Source organism: Acomys minous (assembly GCF_964271855.1).
Source record: "Acomys minous genome assembly, chromosome: 14".
NCBI classification, from domain to species: domain Eukaryota; kingdom Metazoa; phylum Chordata; class Mammalia; order Rodentia; family Muridae; genus Acomys; species Acomys minous.
In genome coordinates, this window is record NC_140496.1 from 20,099,132 (window position 1) to 20,118,209 (window position 19,078).

At 44.2% G+C, this 19,078-nt stretch overlaps 1 long non-coding RNA gene across 1 annotated transcript in view; it reads right to left on the minus strand.

Moving 5' to 3' along the window:
• Nucleotides 1–18,571, minus strand: part of LOC311583410 — a 249,363-nt gene extending 230,792 nt beyond the window's left edge. Inside the window, exons 1-2 of the long non-coding RNA XR_014774490.1 lie at nt 18,442–18,571; nt 15,529–15,672 (exon numbers count right to left, since the gene is read on the minus strand). This is a non-coding gene — a long non-coding RNA (uncharacterized lncRNA). The remainder of the gene's footprint in view (nt 1–15,528; nt 15,673–18,441) is intronic.
• Nucleotides 18,572–19,078: the final 507 nt, after the last annotated feature.

Consider the following 19,078-nt stretch of genomic DNA (forward strand, 5'->3'; position numbering starts at 1 on the left):
TAAAGCCAATTTTTCTCTATGTTTAATAGGGAAGATGGGCATGGAATAAACTTTGATTTTTCCGAACTCTTCACAACGAACGTGTCTAAACATTCCGATCATTTGAAGGACCCTTAATTAATGCAAGGGCAGGATGTTCACTACAGAAACCGGACTAGGTAGGAGGTAACCACGCTGTGGCAAACAGCTAGCTCTACCCATACTTTGACAACAGCTCAAACTGCATTCCGACAAAAATCACACCGTGAATAATCCTTATCTATAACCTCCCCCACCAACACATCCACATTCCCAAGTCTCAGCGGCCACACAAAAGTCCAGCACATGCCCCACTAGCAATCAGTTCTCTGTAAGAGGTTTGACTCCTCGTGGGCGCTCAAGAGCACAAGCAAATACCCGGCGCCATCCGAGCTCCGTCTGGTTCCAGTCTTCGCCTGATAGCTGACATCTGGTTTGTCACTCTACTTCTGCCGAGAGGTCCACTCCATGTCCAACTGAAAGGAACTCAAGCCTCACTCATGCTAATGGGACTCTTTATTAGCCCAACAAGACAGAAAGAAAGAAAGACAAAAAAAAGAACCTCAAAAGCTTGGTATTTCTGGCCAGTTTTTTGGGGGTTTTGTTTTCAGACAAAGACAGCTAGTATCAGCACTGACCTTGAGGAAAATCTCCCGGTCACCATTTTTGCCCTAAGAGGGCAAACAAGGGAAGGGAATTACAGCAGGGCACGTGGGAAGCTCGGCACAGGGTTCTACAGAGGCCCCCAAGGCCTCTCCATAGGTGTCGCTGTGGCCCTGTGCTGGGCTCATGGGAACAGCCTGTATTATCAAGAGGAAAGGCAAGGAGGAGAGAGTGACTACCTGAAAATTAATGATGTCAGTGTGTCTTCATATATCAAACTAATTTGAAAGGGCTTTAATTTTCTTAAAGGATAAAAAAAGGTTTCTTTGCTAGATTAAACTTGCGATTGTCATTCATATCCTGTTTATGAGGTAGTCATCTCTGTGCACGGTATTTTTTTGTTTTTGATTTTGTATACTAGTTAGCAGTGAAGACTTGTCTGCGTGTATCAGAAGGAATAAAGAGAGAAATGTCCTTAACTGTCAGTTTTAATAAGAGGAGTCAACATGCTTCTATTCAGGTTAAATATTGTCCTGTCACTTTTCAATAGAGTCAACAGATTTTTTTTTTAAAGAAAAGTCAAAAGCACTGTTGTCTGCAAAAAAAAAAAGAAAAGAAAAAAAAAGGAAGAAAGAAATAAAATAAAAGAAAAATAATCCCTCCCTGTCATAGAATGTCAAAGCCCTTCTTTATCTGGGGGAGGGGCGTGGAGGTAGGACAGAAAAATCTTTTGTAAAATGTGAAAAAAAATTACCACTCATAATTGGTGCTGACATAAAATGGGTTTTTTTTTGTTAGAAAAACAAAGAAAATCTCTAATTTAATAATCACCTGCAAAGTGTTATTGTGATGGGGACAAAAAAAAAAAAAAACCACAATCAAAGTCATCTTTTTAAAGCAACTATAGTGTTTTCTAAGCAGTCACCGTAGTTACAGCAGCACCAACCAGCAGTACGCAGAACAGAGGTGTGTGTGTTGGGGGTCGGGGGGGGGGGGATACAAACTCAATCAAACTCCTCACACCAAGTTTCTGGAATAAACAAGTGACAGATGACACACAATGAGGAAGTAAGTGCAAATGGAGGGATATATTCCAAATAAACTCAGATAATGGTTGTTGCTGTTGTCTCCAACCTAAAGCGGCATAAAGCACACTGCTGTGAGATGGCGTGTTTGGGACTGAACAGGACTGAAGGAGGAATGGGCTGGAAGGAACTGGGCCCAAAACAGCTGTGCGAAACCGGCTTCTCCTGCCTCCCTTCAAGTAGCTGCTGACCTGTTAAAAAAAAAAATGTGAACTCCAGTTGGGGTTTTCAAGATCCAATGTGTTCTTGTTTGTAGGGCTTGCTGTCATTTTAGAGATTGCCTGAAACATGAATGAAGTGACCCCCAATTAGGTCAGTGGGGGAAAAAACACAACTGTGTACAGCGCTCCAAAATAAGTCGCATTTGAAGCTCTCAGCCCAAAATGGACTCAACAATCCTGAGACCGGCTAGAAAGCTGGGTGAAAATGTCAGTGCTTACATGTTATGAACACACAGGTTTTGTCTGTGATCATGGCAGCCCAGGCCTGAAAGACCCCTAGGGAGCCCGAGGCAGCAGGACGCTGAGCTTGAGGCCAGCCTAGGCTACACGACAAGTGTGAGGCAACCTAAGACTACAGAAAAAGATGCCATCTCAGAAAATAAGCAAACAAATACTGCGAAATCTGCTGCCTTCTTACGTTTCCAGCAGGCTTGCTGATCCCCTGGACTGTATGACTTGCCAACAAAGGAAGACCGGCATTGGGCAAGTCTGCACCAGGTTCTTGAGATGAGCAATGAAATAAACAAATACAACCACAGCAGCAAAACTGCTTTTGGGCTTGGTGGCCTTGATTTGTCCAAGAAACCGGCAAGGTTATTCCTCTTGGCCCAGCTTCTTCGTGTGTTTTAGGAGTTGTCTCCTGCCTTTGACGCTTTGTTAGTCATGCTTGCATCCCAAACAAAATCTGGACCTGCTTTGCATGCCTCTGGTTTGTGCTGTGTTTCTTCCTGTTGTGATAGTTGGTGAAATGGAAAAATTCACATGTAAACACACGGTTACGTCTAAGAGAAGGCCTAATGTCAGAATTCTGTTTCAGTCTGCCTACATGTGATGTCACTGCCTACCTGTCATGGGGTGTGGCCCTGCCCAGTATATAAAAGGACAGACTTACCTTACCTCCTCCCTTCCTTATTTCTCTCTCTCTCTCTCTCTCTCTCTCTCTCTCTCTCTCTCTCTCTCTCTCTCTCTCTCTCCCTCTCTCTCTCTGGGCTACCCCTCCCCTCTTTCTTTCTCCCCCCGCCCATGCTCACTTAATAAACCTCATATAATCTAATATCTGGCATCTGGTATCTTATGCCTTATTTCATCTTATCTAAATTATAAAGCCAATGATAAAATGCTATCTTTATACCAGACCTTTCCCAGACGCAATTTCTACTTCTTTTTCACAGATGCCTTCCAAGACCCATACAGGAAAAAATAAATAACAGACGCAGAGCTACCTCCTCTAGTGGTGTGGTGTGCCAAAGGAGGACTAGTGTGTCGCTTGTGACTTCTCTGGCTTCTTGTGGCATGTCTGTGCCTATAACGTGCACAGAGGCAGCAGGATCTGCTGGTGATGCAGAACGTTACAACTCTGTGTGTCTTTTCTCCTGGACTTTGTGTTTCGGTGCATGACTAGGTTCTACAATCGTTTATTCATCTGGATACCCAACCCTGCCTTTTTCCCTTGGAAACAGATTCCTCAAGAGCTCAAAACTATGAAAGGAGGCATTTATAGAAAATTCCAAAAGACGCTCAGGAGAGGGTAACGTGAAGAGATGAGGAAGGATGCAATGTTGACAAAAGGACAGGAGGCACAAAAGAGGTGACAAAGCAAGTTGCTTCTTCTAGTTTCAACTCTGTCATAGTTTCTCTCTCTTTTCTACTTTTTTTCTTGGTGGATAAGTGAATTCAGCTTTTTAGATACTGAAGTATCAAGAGCTATAAAAATAAATGTAATTGGGGAAAGCTAGAGTCTATGACCCTAAGAAAAGTCCACCGGCTTCAGATGGTCATTTTGCCTGTACAGACGTTCACTGAGATGTACAGACCTTGGGACCGGGCAAGGGTCTGAGTGCTTTTTTAAAATTAGCCATGTGATGTTTTTATTTGTGATTTAATTAGAATAAAGTGATTTTTACTTGGAAAAAAAGGAGGAAAATCAGTGTGAATTTCTACTTCTTACAAAAGTTAAGCAGAGCACATGCTTTTATAAGTCACATGTTAGGATTTGTCATCTGTCATGAAAGACTCAGAGACATCATTGGTGGAATACATGTCCCTGCTGACAAAGTCTTGTCTCAACTTAGTCATTATGACTTTTCTTTTAGAGCAAATGACAGGCCTTCTAAGTTAACTTCACTCATTTTAATTTCCATGGAAACAGCTGGTAGAATTGACATCTTTATATACTCACAATTAATTGAAAAACAGAAAATCTGAGACTATACAGACATAAAAAGTAATTTTTGAAAAATAAAAAGCCTTAATCAGAACTGGGTAGCTTTTCTCTATTTGAAGATTATTAATAACCTTTTACCTTTATCCATTGGTTTTTATATTTGAAGCCTTGTAAATTAACCTAGACGTTCTATAGTAATAATATTCATGTTATAAACAAAGAGAATTTCTAAATTTTAGTCCCATTTTCTTTAAAACTGCAACACTTTAAGTAAAGATTTAACAAATGAATGCTATTAACTGGTGAGGGGGCTTAATAGATAAAGGGGCTGGCCGCCAAGTCTGACAACCTGGTATCAACCCACAAAACTCCAAATGAGCCTGCCCACTGACACACATGCACAAAATACATGGATAAATGTAATTTTAAAAATACATTATAAAAACCTACAGTCTGGATAACTCAGTGATTATTGGGGAAATGTGAAAAAAAACAACACATTGAAATTTATCCCCTATCCCAAAGCAAGATAATTTGAACATTTTAAAGGACCACAGCTCAAACGATGCTTCAGTTTCAAAATCTCTAGGCATGTTTTGGGATATCTTAAATTACAGAAAGACGATCTTGATGGAACCGCTTTTTGGAAATTATATAAATTCATGGAAATTATCTAACTAAACACTGAGAATACCTACGATTTTTGCTCCATCTCTATTTGGCAGAGCATCTATAAGAATTACAAAGGGACGGGTAATTTGATGTGTTTTGTCTTATAACTTTTTTTCATCAGCTTCCTCTCAGTGAAAGCAATAAGTTATAACCTGGGGAAATATGTTGGCTGGATTATTTGCATATTTCGACAGAAAAGTAAAATTAGTGAAAATGTGCAGCATAATCGAAACTATCCTATGTTCTGATTTATGGTCATTAAAATATCACGCTTGCAACACAAAGTATGGGTGGACAATATACGCTAGAGGATGTCTTCAGTGGCCAGGAAGTCGGCGTTCCGAACAGGAGCCCCTCTCCATCTCCTTGCGTTCGTGGCTGCACACCCAGAGTCATTTCTTTCCCACATCATTGCAAGGCTTTGCACCATGTCACTGCTTTCCCTCCTGGTTTTAAGTGAGCGCCGTCCACAAGTAATGACTGATATAAAATGAGACAGGCAGAAAGAAAGGGAGGATCAGCCCCAGTCTCCTTGGCCTTTCTGATTGCTGGCGCCCCTGGCTGAGCATCCAGTATAGCAGGGTGACTAGGGTAGCACTTGGTCCCATAGCTACCTGCTTCTCTCTCCTCCTCATCCCTAGCCAGGTGCACCTGTAGCTCTTTAAAATCCCGTTTCCCCTTGCCTGTCATTCTCACCGCTGAGACAGATGCACTAATGGATTCGGTGAGTCTCTCTTTTTTTTTTTAAGCCCCTCTTTCCTTTTGTCCATTCCCAGCTTTTCTTTCTAACAAGCTGAACAGGCCAGTGGCTACTTGAATTTCAATACTAGTTCCAGAGACAGCCGCTGGCATAGAGCAATCTACCGGCTTCTACAACCAGGTGAAGCCTAAGGCCTGTAGCAAACCCCTTTCCCACAGCTCACTGGGGTTCTGTTTTTTGCGCCTCAACTTTCAAACCTCAACCTGCTTCCTCCAATCCAGGTGACTCCTCAGTTTGCCTTTATGCCTTCTGTGCTATGTGACCTGCCTATCATATAAAGACTGAGTACTGCAGCCATCTTCTTCCTGGCAGTCATTCCAAGTGGGCTTAAGACGGTACTGCCATCTCAAGTCTCAGCTATCCTGAAGGTGATTGAGAAAAATGCCTCAGGGGGAGGGGGCATCAAGACGGCTTGCTGAGTTCAGTCTCTGGGACCCATATGATGGAAGGAGAGAATCAAATCCCAAAAGTTGGCCTCTGACCTCTGGCAAGCATACCTTCCTTTCCTCACACAAAATACATATAATAATTGATGATGATGATGATGATGACGACGACGACGACAATGGTGATGATGATGATGATGATGATGATGCTTAGGCATCTGATCAAAATGAGAGCAATATGGCTGTCATTTCTATTGATTAACAATTAGAAATCTCTCCCTAAGACACGGACACCATAGAAGCTATTCAGAGCTCATCAAAGCTATAAAGCATGGGTCAGTAAGGTTCCCGCATATTTGGTCCATTTTAGTTATTTCAATTTACTTTGGGGTGGAGAGAGAGGGAAATCCCACAAGGCTGATATTCTAAAGTTCCGGGGCTGGGAGAGCTGTTTAATCATTTTGTGTGTTCCTGGGCCTCTCTGCAGCCTCTTTTCCTGTGGTTTTGTTCCTTTACTGCTCATTAACACCTCCCCCAGAGAGTGGGCAGGAGAAGGGAAAAAGAGATAAAACTCAAATCAGACAATTTTATCAGTCAGCCTGTCAACAAGTTGAATATACCGAGAGCCCAGGGGGTGCACAGGCACTTTTTTAGCAGCTCTGATAAAAGGTTTGGTGGGGGAGGGGGTCAACACTAATGGCAACATGGAGATTTTTTGTGAACTATCAAGGGATTTTTATTGATTCATGCCCTCCACATCTCCATTAGTGCAGATAATCAAAAGTGGGGCAAAAATAATTAAGGATCTCTAGAACTTTCTTAAAGAAGATATTCTGTAAAAATCCATCACTTTTATCCCTGGGTGTTTGGGGACCTGTTGGGCAGTTCTAATGGAAAACAAGTAAATTAATTTCTTTGGTTTTGTCCAGATTCTTTAGAATGTGCTGCAAGGAAAAAGAAAAGTCATCCCAGCAGGTCCTCTAGCTCCTGACAACCTTGTTCTCTCAGCGTGACACCGGCTTAGAGAGGGGCAGGACCTGTGGAGAGGACGTGCCTCACTAAAGCAAGCAGCAGGATCTTTGGCATGAAAATGAGTCGGGGCCCGACAATGAAGAATTGGGTCTGCTGTCTACACTGCAAAATTAACAAAGTACACTAAAAGAATGTGCTGCCCACGGCCATGGCTGTCTACTGTATTCAGATGCCTGCACAGAGACCCAAGGCTCTCCAGTATGTCACAAGGCCACCCTGCTCCTACATGTGATACTTTGCCATGTCATATCCAAAGCTGAATGCAAACAAAGCCTATGGGTCTACACCTTCTTTCTTGAGGCCTGGTATATTCTTTATGCTTAGAGTTTCACAAGGCATTAGGGAACACACACACACACACACACACACACACACACACACACGTACGTACGTATACACACACAGACACAGAGCAGTGGTTACCAACTGCACATTGGAACTCCTGAGAGGCTGCCATGTTCAGACACTCTGCTATCCTGGGACTGGGGTTCTAGACAGCTCTGGGAACTTTTGTGAGGTTTCCTGAGACAGGCAGGCCAGGCTTTGGTGCAGCATTTTCCAGGCTCCCATTTCCACAGCTTTTCCGTGGAGCTCAGCCCATAACAGCAGGCTAAGAGTAGGAAGTTGGAGGAAGAGAGGGAGGGAAGGAAGGAGGGAAGGAGGGAGGGAGGGAGGGAGAGAGGGAAGGGAGAGAAATTAGGTTAGCCCTCATTTCCTCTTCCTTAAGTAGTCCTTCCAGAAGCTTCCTTTCCCCAATACCCTCCTCTCTAGAGGAGTTAGAATGCCTATGAGCTTGTGCTGTGTTTTTAACTGTGACCCTCGGCTCTATGCAACACTATCTTCTCCATCCATCCCTTGGCCAAGCAATGATAATGTCTTCATGTTGTTGATAATTTAACCCAGAGACCATTGCCAGGGCTTTCCAGCCATGTCAAACCCATTCAAATAAAACTGCATCCAATGTGCTCCCTTCTAAATACAAATGTGGCATCTGCTTACCTGGCATCCATGGTCCACACACACCCCCTGCGCACACACCTATTGCACGTTGTCATCTTAGTTGACTCTGCAGCTATAATCTACCCCCACAGTATAGCATCCTTTTGTGCTGGTCTTCTCCGTAGACTTTGACTCTTAGAGCTGGCTAATTCTTTGCTGGGGATGGGAAGATGGTCTGTGCATTGTGGGTAAAATTCAAGAGTACCCCTGGCTTCTACTCAGCTGACTCCAACAGCACCCTTCCCAAGCAAAAAAGTCCCCACCCTAGGCACTATAAAATATATACCAGGAGGGTGAAAATCGTCCCCAGTTGGAAACCCATGCTGCAGAAGATGAGATATCAAGAGCTGGGTTCGTCCCTTCCTTCGTGCCTCCTTATTGACTCTCCACCTTGGGGACCCATAGGCTGTGCTCAGGGGCCCCCAGAGCCTTTCCTATACAGTGGCTGCCAAGGAATCCCAAGAGGGTGGGAGAAAGGACCACCCTGATTGACTCAGAAGGCCAAAGAACCAGTTTCCTTCCCTGCAAGCTGTATAGAATCCCGGTGTTCTTATCCACCACGCTGCCACTCACTCCTTCAGAACATTTACAAAGCATTCAGGCTGGAGCCTTGAGGCAAAAAAAAAAAAAAAAAAAAAAAAAAAAAAAAGACAAATAAGGAGCCATATGCCATGACCACCACCACCCCATCCCCCACCCTCCCCCAGTGTCCCCATCCCACATCTGCATTTTCGAGTGCTAACCAGCCAACTGCATGCACCAGAGTTTCTTCCTTCCGGCCCCTGGAGGGGACGTGGCCATCTGATTGTCATGTCATTGAGAAAGGGCATGAAGGGACTGCCAGCATCTTCTACACAGCATGCCAGCCTGGTTCCTGGAAGCCTGGAGGTAGCAGTGTAATTTAATTAAATGTCAACCCCCAGGTATTATATTTCAAATGCAAATAACTTTGGTAATGTAATATTGTGGCTGAGACTTTAAACTCAAGGAAATCAGGAAAATCAACTTATGGCTACTCCTAGAATTAACATTCCTCCACACATTCCTTGGGCACTGGGCTTGCTTTGTGTTGCTAACTACCATCACACACACACACACACACACACACACACACACACACACACACACACACAGACATACACCATCCCAAAGCAGTTGGATATATACTGAGCAGACAGAAAATCTTGCTCCCAAGAGATAAAATGAATGTTCTTTAACCTGGCCTTCTGATCACTAAGTAGGGCTATGGCCAGAGCTGGGAAAGCTCAGGCAGGAGTTGGGGGATTGCTACTCTTGCTTAGCTGCACTGCTGAGTAATGCCAACAATTCCTAGTTAGCCCGTAGTTTCCCAAATTATTGGTTTTTTTTTTTAAGTCACTAGTAATTTCCCTGGGCATGGTCCCATTTATTCATAGTACCATAGTGGCCATCTTTTTTGGGGAGGGAGGGTTCAAAACAGGGTTTCTCTCTGTAGCCTTGCCTATCCTGGACTCACTTTGTAGACCAGGCTAGCTTCAAGCTCACAGTAATCTGCCTACCTTTGCCTCCCTGAGTGCTGGGACTAAAGGCGTGCGCCACCACACCCAGCCACCGTGGCCACCATATTACTTACTCACTGAGTGTTTACTAAAACCTAAGAAAAATACAAATGCCAAGCACTTACAATGTGAAGCAACACAATCCTGATGCTTTTCTCTCCGGACTGGTGACGCAGTAGTAGAAGGACAAAGAACCACCAAGCCCCAGATTCTCAGCCCGCAGTAAATTACTCAAGAGAGCAAGCCCCCTGCCTCAGTCACGCTCCTCTTCACAGAAGGCTAGGGAGCTACTGAAGTAGCACAATTGGGAAAGAAGCTGAAATAGGAACACCCTGAGGTGACCGCCCAACTGATGTGGATCTGGTCAAAGCATCTATACAGTCAGGCTTGCATTGTGTGTGTATATATATACATCCATTGTGTAATTATGACACTGAGTACTTTTCTACCTCCACCTGCTCAGCCCTGGCATTACAGGTACAGAAGGCCACAGACAGCTTTCATGTGGCCTCAGAACCAGGCCTTCCTCCTTGGGCAGCAAACACTTTACCAGCGGAGCCGTCTCCTCCGCCCCAGCACTGCACACCTAAAGTGAGAAGTTAGCACACTGATTATGCAAACAGCTCCCAATCAGGTAAAGTAGGAAATAAACACATGCTGACTAAGCAACTCCAAAAGAATATTCACCTTGTGTGAGTAAAGCCAGACCTGAGCCAGATAGTAAGCTGGCGAAAGAGAAATGCATTTGAGTCCCTGAATCTCTGAAGTCTATACTCCCTCTGAAGATGTTCCATTCCTTGGCTCAAAAGCACGTTCATTCTGTCTGTCTGTCTGTCTGTCTGTCTGTCTGTCTCTCTCTCTCTGTCTCTCTCTGTCTGTCTCTCTCTGTCTGTCTCTGTCTCTGTCTCTCTGTCTCTGTCTCTCTATGTCTCTGTCTCTCTATGTCTCTCTCTGTCTGTCTCTGTCTGTCTCTCTGTCTGTCTCTCTGTCTCTGTCTCTGTCTCTGTCTCTCTCTCTCTCTCTCTCTCTCTCTCTCTCTCTCTCTCTGTCTCTCTCTGTCTCTCTCTCTCTCTCTCTCTTTCTCTCTTTAGGTGTAGAATTGACACAGCCTCTTCTCTTTCCTGTGTTTGAAATGTGAATAGAAAAAAGACAGTAGATGCTACCCAGATGGCCCCTGCTTACATTCCTGAAGCTAGGCAGCTTGGGGAAGCCAGGTGCCATTGTTATAGCATCCTTGAACTCTCCAGTGAAAACTACAGAGCTGAACTGAAGGACCTCGCCAAGTACAAGAAGAAACACTTGCATTGCTGGGAGCATCCACATTCCTTTATTTACCTCCCCCTTAAAGGGATCCTCTCCTTTTTCGTAATAACGTTCATAGCTGCTTCACAATTACACACATAATGCAAGGAGGGAGAAATGGAGAGATTGGAAACTCAAGGGAGTTCGGAGTAGACCCGGAAAGCAGCGAAAGTGAGGTGGGAACCTGGTCTTTGCTACTTGTTCATGGAGTCTGTGCTAAGGTTTTCCAGCAGCACAGCTTAAAAAGAAAGCCTTTATCGTCCACACGTAGCCCTCAGCGTCCGCAAAAGGGAAAACACAACAAGAGAAGCTCAGATATCCCAGATACTGAATGAGCAGAAATTTCTCCTGCGGCTCCCTGTTTTGAAGTGTGTATCACCAATACCCACAGCCGATGCAGAAACCTAGAATAGTGTTTTATTAGTTAAGTCTTTGCAGAAGGAACTTGCCTTTCTAGTTACATCAACTCGCAGAAGTTACAGTTATTTTGGAATGCACCTTTGATCACTGGCATGTGACCATTTCCATCCTACGTATCCTGGTAACCCATTGTGAAACCTGTACAAAATAGCAGCCTAGTGGAATGCCTCTAGCAGGACGGATAGCTCCTGGGCTATGGGCAGAACGGTATTTGAAGGTGTTGAACATGTAGGCTGATTTCTGTCTTCATAGCTCCCATTAAATTCTCCAAGTTGCTGATCAAGAGTCCCTCCGCCATCACCTGCATTCAAAAGGGGACTGGGTGGGTTCTGGCCCTCTATCTGGGTGAGGCACAGAGTTCACAGTGTATTTTTTTTTAATCTTTTGTCAACATACACAAGTTACAAAGCCGTCTTTGTGAGACCAGAGTTCACAGGGTGAACCTGATTTGTAACTATACAAGTGAAATGTATACCCAGGCAAGGAATGTCAGAGTTTTGCCAAGATTTGGGTCCCAGTGTCCAGAGCGGATGGGCACTCGGACAATGCACTGGCCATTATTGGGGAAGAACCAAGTCTTCCTCTCTTCCTAGAGACAGGAATTAGCTCTTAGCTGCTCTTGTAACTGCATGAGTTCGGATCCCCAGCCAGGAGGTGCGCATTAACAGCAGAATTCATGACTGAACATGAACACTGGCCGAGTACAAGCGAGAAAGTGAGAAAGTGAGAAAGGTGATTTCGTTCTGACTATGGTTTCTTACTCTTGTCACTTTCAAATGTACTTTTTTCTTAAGCCACAGAAATGCATGACAGAAGAAAAGAGACCATTTATAACTTTGTCCCCCAGACATCCGCACAGGTAATGACACAGCATCTATTCACACACACACTCACTTCTGTATGTATGGGTGTGCACATGTGCATACGTGGTTCTATTTACTGCATGTTTATGTAAATGAGAACGCAGCCTAAGGAACACGCTACAGCTTGCTCTTTCCCTACTTGATATATCTTAGACCAGTTCTTCTAAACAAACACAACGGCCACCTCTGCTTCCAAATGTCGCCCACGGTACACCAGCGACTGTGCCTCTGCTAACCACGCCATTCCATTTGACATGCCACAGTTGATCTGATCAAATCCCCACCCTGAAACCTGCCTGTACATCCCACTGTCTGTCTTGGTTACTTTTGTCCTACTGCAAAAACAAAACAAAAAAACAAAAAAACAAAAAACAAAAAAACACCTGCTAAAAGCAACTTGAAGAGGGAAGGGCTACTTCAGCTTACATACAGTCCAGGTGATACCATCTGCCATCATCAGGAAGGCTTGGCAGCCATGTAAGAAGGGATGGCATGGTAGCTGGGGTGGGATTGGGGTCAGGGCGGGGAGCAGGAGGCTGGTCATGTTACATCTACAGTTAAAGAAGCAGAGAGTGAACAGGATGTGAGACTGGCCTATAAAACAGGAGATCCCCTCAGTGACATAACTCCTTCAGTGGGGCTGTACCTCCTAAAGGGTCCACAACCTTCCCAGGCAGCACCAAAACTGGGGACCAAGTTCGAACATGAGAGCCTCTGGGAGAATTCTTCACATTCAAACCACAACACTGTCCTTGTGATTTCAAGCCACAAGAGACAACACTTGAAGACATCCATTTGTACCTTTATAAAAGCATTTCTCTTACAGCCCTACAAGGCCATCATTGGTCAAACGACATGAGCCTGTTTCATGTATTAAAAAAAAAAAAACCATTTCCAAATTTATAAAAGTCTAGTAGCTTAAAATGTCAACTCCCACTTATTAGAAAATATATATGCATACAGTTTCCCCTACACAACAACCAACATGCTATCATATTCCAAATTATGGAAATGACTACAGGTCCTTGTTGGCAACCAACCTCTTGCATCATGGCTATTATTAATATAACATGCTGTCACTCAAGAAGACATGATGGACAGTTGTGGGAAGCTGGTGAGGTCTGGCAAACCGTTGTGTTCGCTGTGTATATATAGCTCTAGGGACACCGTTCCCACAGATGACAATCTCTACAAATGAGAATAGAATCAAGCAAAGCCCCACACAGCGACTCCACGAACAGCGGCTCTGTGGAGACTCCAACAAGATCAATCTCCTCTATCTCTTAGCTCCTCAGAGGCATCCCCCCCCTCCACACACCCAATGAATCAAGCCGCTTTGCATGTGATGTCAACCCAGCAAAAACTTGGGCAAATTAATCCTTGTAAGACATGATTCATTAGGATCTGAAAGATCTTTGTCCCATTCATTCACCCAAAGGGCATAGCATTAAAATGGCATGATCTCTAGTGACGTACAAAAGTAGTTATTAATTTGTGCTCATTATCCAAAGATGTTTGCAAGTAGCCTTTGGATATGTCTCGGGTGTGCACATATGGCACTTGACAGAGAAGATCCAGGGAGTTGTCAATGGCTGCAGGTGACACCATTTAATCCGAACGATTCATCTATGGATAGAGTTTACTCAGGGCTTCTGAGGTAATTATTTAGCAGGCAATAGTGCCAGGCTGGAAGCGAAGCTTTCAATTATCTCTTTCACCAGACATCATCTTCTGTCTCCACCTGGGTGTCTCCAAAATGTTTTCCCTTCAGACCAGATCACTCGCGCGGTGCACAGGATCAGCACAGGTAGATATATCCCCCGCCCCCACCCCCTTCTCACATGGGCCATCGGCACTGAGCCCTGATTCCTGGAGCCTTTGTTGGTGTTCTGTCTCATCTCATTACCACCAAAGCAAAACCCATTTGCTTCAAGACCAGTCCATATTTCTGACAGCTTCTGCATTCCAAATATTGCCATTTCTCCCCACCCCACCCCCCCCTTTAAATTCCCTGTCATTATTTCTTCTTGGTGACAGAAGAGTTGATATTGACCCATAAAAGAGTAGAGCCTGAACCCAATTTTTCAAGAACCGACCCAAACAAATTGGATTAAATCTTGCAATTAGCCCATCATTTGCATCTCGCACCCGGAAACTCACTGTTGGAGCCACAACTTGGGCGGACTCGATAGACTAAGCTATTGTTGAAGTAATTCCTGTAAAAGGTCATATATTTAAACCCTTCAATTTTTTTTGACAACCTCTCAGAAATGAGTGATACAGTTACTCCAGTGTCCAAAAAAGCAATAATGCCTACACCACTTTTCTTTATAGGCAGGGTGGAATATTATTAGCCCATTCATCACAGACTATTCTGGTTATAAAGCATGTTTCTTGATATTTGAGAGACCTTTTTCTTTCACTGTCGTGAAAAAAAAAAAAAAGCTGAAGGTCTCTTAAGCTGGGTGTCAGCCAAGCCGTTTTCTCGTAATACATTTACGTCTCCAGTGTCTCCAGAACAAGGATGACATTTAGCAGATTCTACTAAATTCCATCTCCTCCTGGGACAGAATGAAGAGGCTACTTTAAGGTTTCTATTCGTTCTGGTTGAGAGTCTTCTCTTCCTCTGGTCCTACCGGAGGCATGGGATAGGCAGGTGTGTGTGTGTGTGTGTGTGTGTGTGTGCATCGTTGTTCAATTCAAATAAGTACCGTGTGTGTGGAGGTGGGAGGAGTCAAAGTCCAGGCTGCCATTTTGACTCACAAGGTTGGCTGGCTTCCTAAGGCTCTAGCCTTTGCCGTGAGCATTTCCTGTGGATGCCACAGTTTTCAACCTACAGCACGGTTTATCTCCAGCTTGGAGATCCAGACTTCTGTCTTCCTGACAACTCTGACCCATTAGTGTTGGGTTCAGTCTTTAGCAGTCTCTGGTGTCCCTGACAATGCAGTGCTGGTGGAAAAGCTAGAATTATATCCTCTTTGGGGCTCTTAAGAGATCGGGATTTAGGCCAAAAATTTAGTCACAGCATGTTGATGGCCCTATTTTAAATTTTTATTTATTTATTTATTATTTTGGTTTTTGAGACAGGGTGGCCTCAAACTCACAGTGATCTGCCTGCCTCTGCCTCTCTGAGTGCTGGGATTAAAGGTCAGTGCCACCGCACGCACCTGGCTCCTTAGTTTCTATTTTTATTGGCTCTTTTGGCATAGACTTCTACTCTCTGAGTGTACGTGGAAATTGGGAGTCTACTGATAATTACTCAATTCCAGATTTTCTCTAGATATCTTCGGTTTGGGTTTTTGTTTTTGGTTTTGGTTTTGGTTTTGGTTTTGTTGTTGTTGTTGTTGTTGTTGTTTTTTGTTTTTGTTTTTGTTTTGTTTTGTTTTGTTTTTGGTACAGACACAAGAAAAAGAGGGAGGGAAGGAAAATGGGTGGGAAGAGGGATGGGGAGAGCCCAAATCAAACCTGTCACTTGGGCATGGCGTCAGTCCTGCCGCTGCTGCTCCATGGCCTAATAAACTTTAGTGGCCTGCAGTTACTCAGCTGGGCCCTCTGTTATCTTGCCATTGTCTGGGGGTGGGGCTGTCAGATTCATAAATTGTTCTATCACTGAACAGGGAGAAAGGCAGGCAGTCAAGAGAACAAAAAACCACAGAACAGCTCCAGAGTTCCTCTGGCTCCTGTTTATGATGTGTAGCATAAATATCTTTTTTTTATATAGAGAACAAAAGGAGGCTTAATAGCACTTAGTTTTAAGCCATTTCCAGGGACCATGTGAAAGTGTGGCACCTTTGTAGTCTCTTGGCAGAATACTAAATCCAAGCTTGCAGGGCCATGTGAAGGCTCTTTTAGGGAGCCCCTGGCTTGTTTCCAGCCCCCATCCCCAGGACTGCATGCCCTCTGATGAGCAGAATATCACTGATGAGACTATTTCCTGTATGGGAGGCCAATTTTCTTAAAATATCAAGGCAGTGGAGCTACAGCCATCTAGATAATGGTATGATTCTGTTTGGGCTTCCCCAACATCAAAGCTAAATTAAGGAAATTACCCAGCGCTTTCAGTCATTCCTTAGGCAAGATAACAAATACCCTGAAATTATCATTTATGTAAAAACAAAACAGACCAAAATCCTCCATATATGTAATTAGCCAGATTCTAAGCTTCCCTATTATTAACAGGCAGGCCCTTCCTTCCTCTTACTGAAGTACATAGTTATGTATTAAAAAAAAGGCTGTGTTTTCCCATTATTAATGCTCAATAAATTTGAAAATTGAATTTTAAAAGTTTCATTAATCTTTTTTTTTAATTAGGGGGAAAGAGTCAAAGGATTAATGGAAAGCAAATGGACATGCTAATTTAACAAGAAGGCTTGTATGGGTGGACCCTGGCACAGCTGGGGGCAGACAGCCCAGGCAAGAGCAACCAGGGCTCCCCAGGGCTTTGCTCAGAGGCGAGCCCACCTATCCAAGAACAAAGATGTCAGACTCAGCAAGAAACTGTGCTAAGTCTCTGTAGTTTTGCAAGGTTGTTTTGTTTCTGCAGCAGAGCCTAGTGTGCCCTGACTAATTTAGCAATAACAAATATCAGTGTTGGTACCAATGCCCTAATCTATGTCCTGAGTCCAGACAGATATATGTATGTGGGGTACAGGTGTGTGTGCCCATATGATATCTCCACTTAGATGGCCAATAAGCATTTCAAATGTAGCACTGACAAATAAAATCTTTTTCCAGTTGCTGTGTTCACATACAAATGGACGTACACACACACTATATTTTCCCACAGTTTTCCTGACTTATTAAGTGATATCCATATCACATACAGCCACTTACTATATACAACTTGCAGTTGATTTTCATTTCTCACAGAACGACCTGCATAATATTTTATCAATGGAATTATAGGAACCGCTTTGATTCATTTTGCTTTAAAAGTCCACTTGAGAAAAATTTTAAGTCCAAAACTTTAAAATGTTATGGGGGGGAACTCCCCATCAGTGAGATGGAAATAGTGAAAGTCACACCTTAAAAAAGAAATTCAGACGTTGACAAAATACAAAAACAAGGAGCTTAAGTCATGTCACATCAAAGCGAATGCTTCTGTCCTCTGGCTGCTTCAACTTGGCAATGCTATACTTTAGAGCAGCCCTTCCAAACAGCCAAAAACAATTCCTCAGTAATACGTAGATAAAGTTTTGACTTCCTGTCTCACACTCCATTTCCAGCCCCATTCACTCCATCATTCACCAAGTGGTTGTACAGACCTCAGAGCCTCTTCCTTCACGACTCCACCTTCCCTCCCTGCTGCGCCTTACCATGTGCCCTCAGCCCAGTAAGGTTTTTCCGAGTCTCAACCCACATGCAACACGGTCCAACCATTCCCACTCCCAACTCACTCCACTCTCACGCCGCTGCCTAGCTCGCCTTTCCAAAAACACACACTGGATCTTAAGTAAACTTCAGGTGCCTTTGTTTAGTAGGCATCTTATCTGAAACTTCTCCCTAACTCACCTTTCTACACCCTCTCCAGCTCTGACCTCTCAGGTACACTCCTCCACCCTGTTAGATAAAGTACCGCTTTCCATGTGCGCTCTGGGCTTTTCTCTGGCTGTGCTCTTTGTATCCTCATTGCTTTGACTGCCTGCTCAACTCCATTTATGTTCAAGGCCCGGCCTAAGGCCCTTCCTGTGTGTATTGTAACTCCCTTCCTACACCCCTGGGAAGAGCAACAACCACTATTAGTCCCTCCCTCATCTGCAGCCACATAAGGCATATGGCTTCTGTGACGCTTTCCCATAATGGTCATATCTCTTTATTGCTATTAATTAATACATATCATTAATTATATTATTATAAAATAGATTTTGAAGCATTGAAAACGGATGTACAAAGTAAGCTAACAAGGGAAAAGTGAAGTATTATCAATATGGTTAAAATATTCCAGGTGACCCAACTGCGTGTGATACATGAGAGAGTCCTAGGGAAAGCACACATAGCTGAAGACTGGCACCAAATGCCATGTGTACAGGAAGTTTGTATAATCTTGGACTTCCTGTGCAGGGTGTAAATGCAAGGAATGAGTTAAAGGAAGAGCTGTAAGGTTTGGTTCAGAAAACAGTAAGGGATGCTACTGGAAATGCGGCCTGAATCACACTGAATGACAACATATATGGAAGTCGGTTGGATTACCCGCCGGACAGTGCAGAGGGTCACATCAAACCAATGGGAAGTAACCATCTACTTCGCTTGCCACAATGCACCTAACCTCCCTCACGGACAGTGAACAAGCCAGTGCCTGAGCACCGCATCCATTCATCCAGCCATTCATCTCCTCAAGCATGACTCCTCCCCTTGGCAGGGTGAGGGGATGTCCCTTACCTCTGAGATGACACTGGAGAGAGCAAGGAAGAAACCAACCGAGGCTGGGCAGCTTCCTCTGGGTCGGTAGGTTGCGTTTGAAGAGCCCTGCAGGCTTAGGGAGCACACCAAGCTCAGCAATGAGGAAACCGAACTGTAGAGGCACAGGGTGGAGGAGGTTGGAGTGCAGTGTCTACAAAGACATCGCACTCTACTTTACCAACTTTATTAAGAATCAAGAAAGAGAGGGGGGAAGATCTTATTACTATTATCATGATAATGGCATTTGCAGATGACACTACACTGGGAGGTGTTCCTAAGAGCAGTTAAGACTGGCACACAATACCACGCAGAGCGTGCATCTTAGAGAGACGTCAAAGATCACACAATGAAGCGCTGGTGGGGAAATGCAGACACTCCATCTGGGGATGAATACCATTAAAAGGCAGAATTGGACTTGAATGGGATTCCTGGATGGCAGGGATGAAGAAAACTGTGCAACAGTGGGCTGGGAAGGAAGAGCAGGGAGGAACACAAGCCCTTCTTCCTCTGGTAGTTCTCAGGGACAGGAGCGCTCTCCAAGCCAGGCACCAGGGCATCCCCCAGCCATGGCTTTGGCAGTCAGCCCCTGCGTCAGCACTGAGACCAGGCTTGGAAT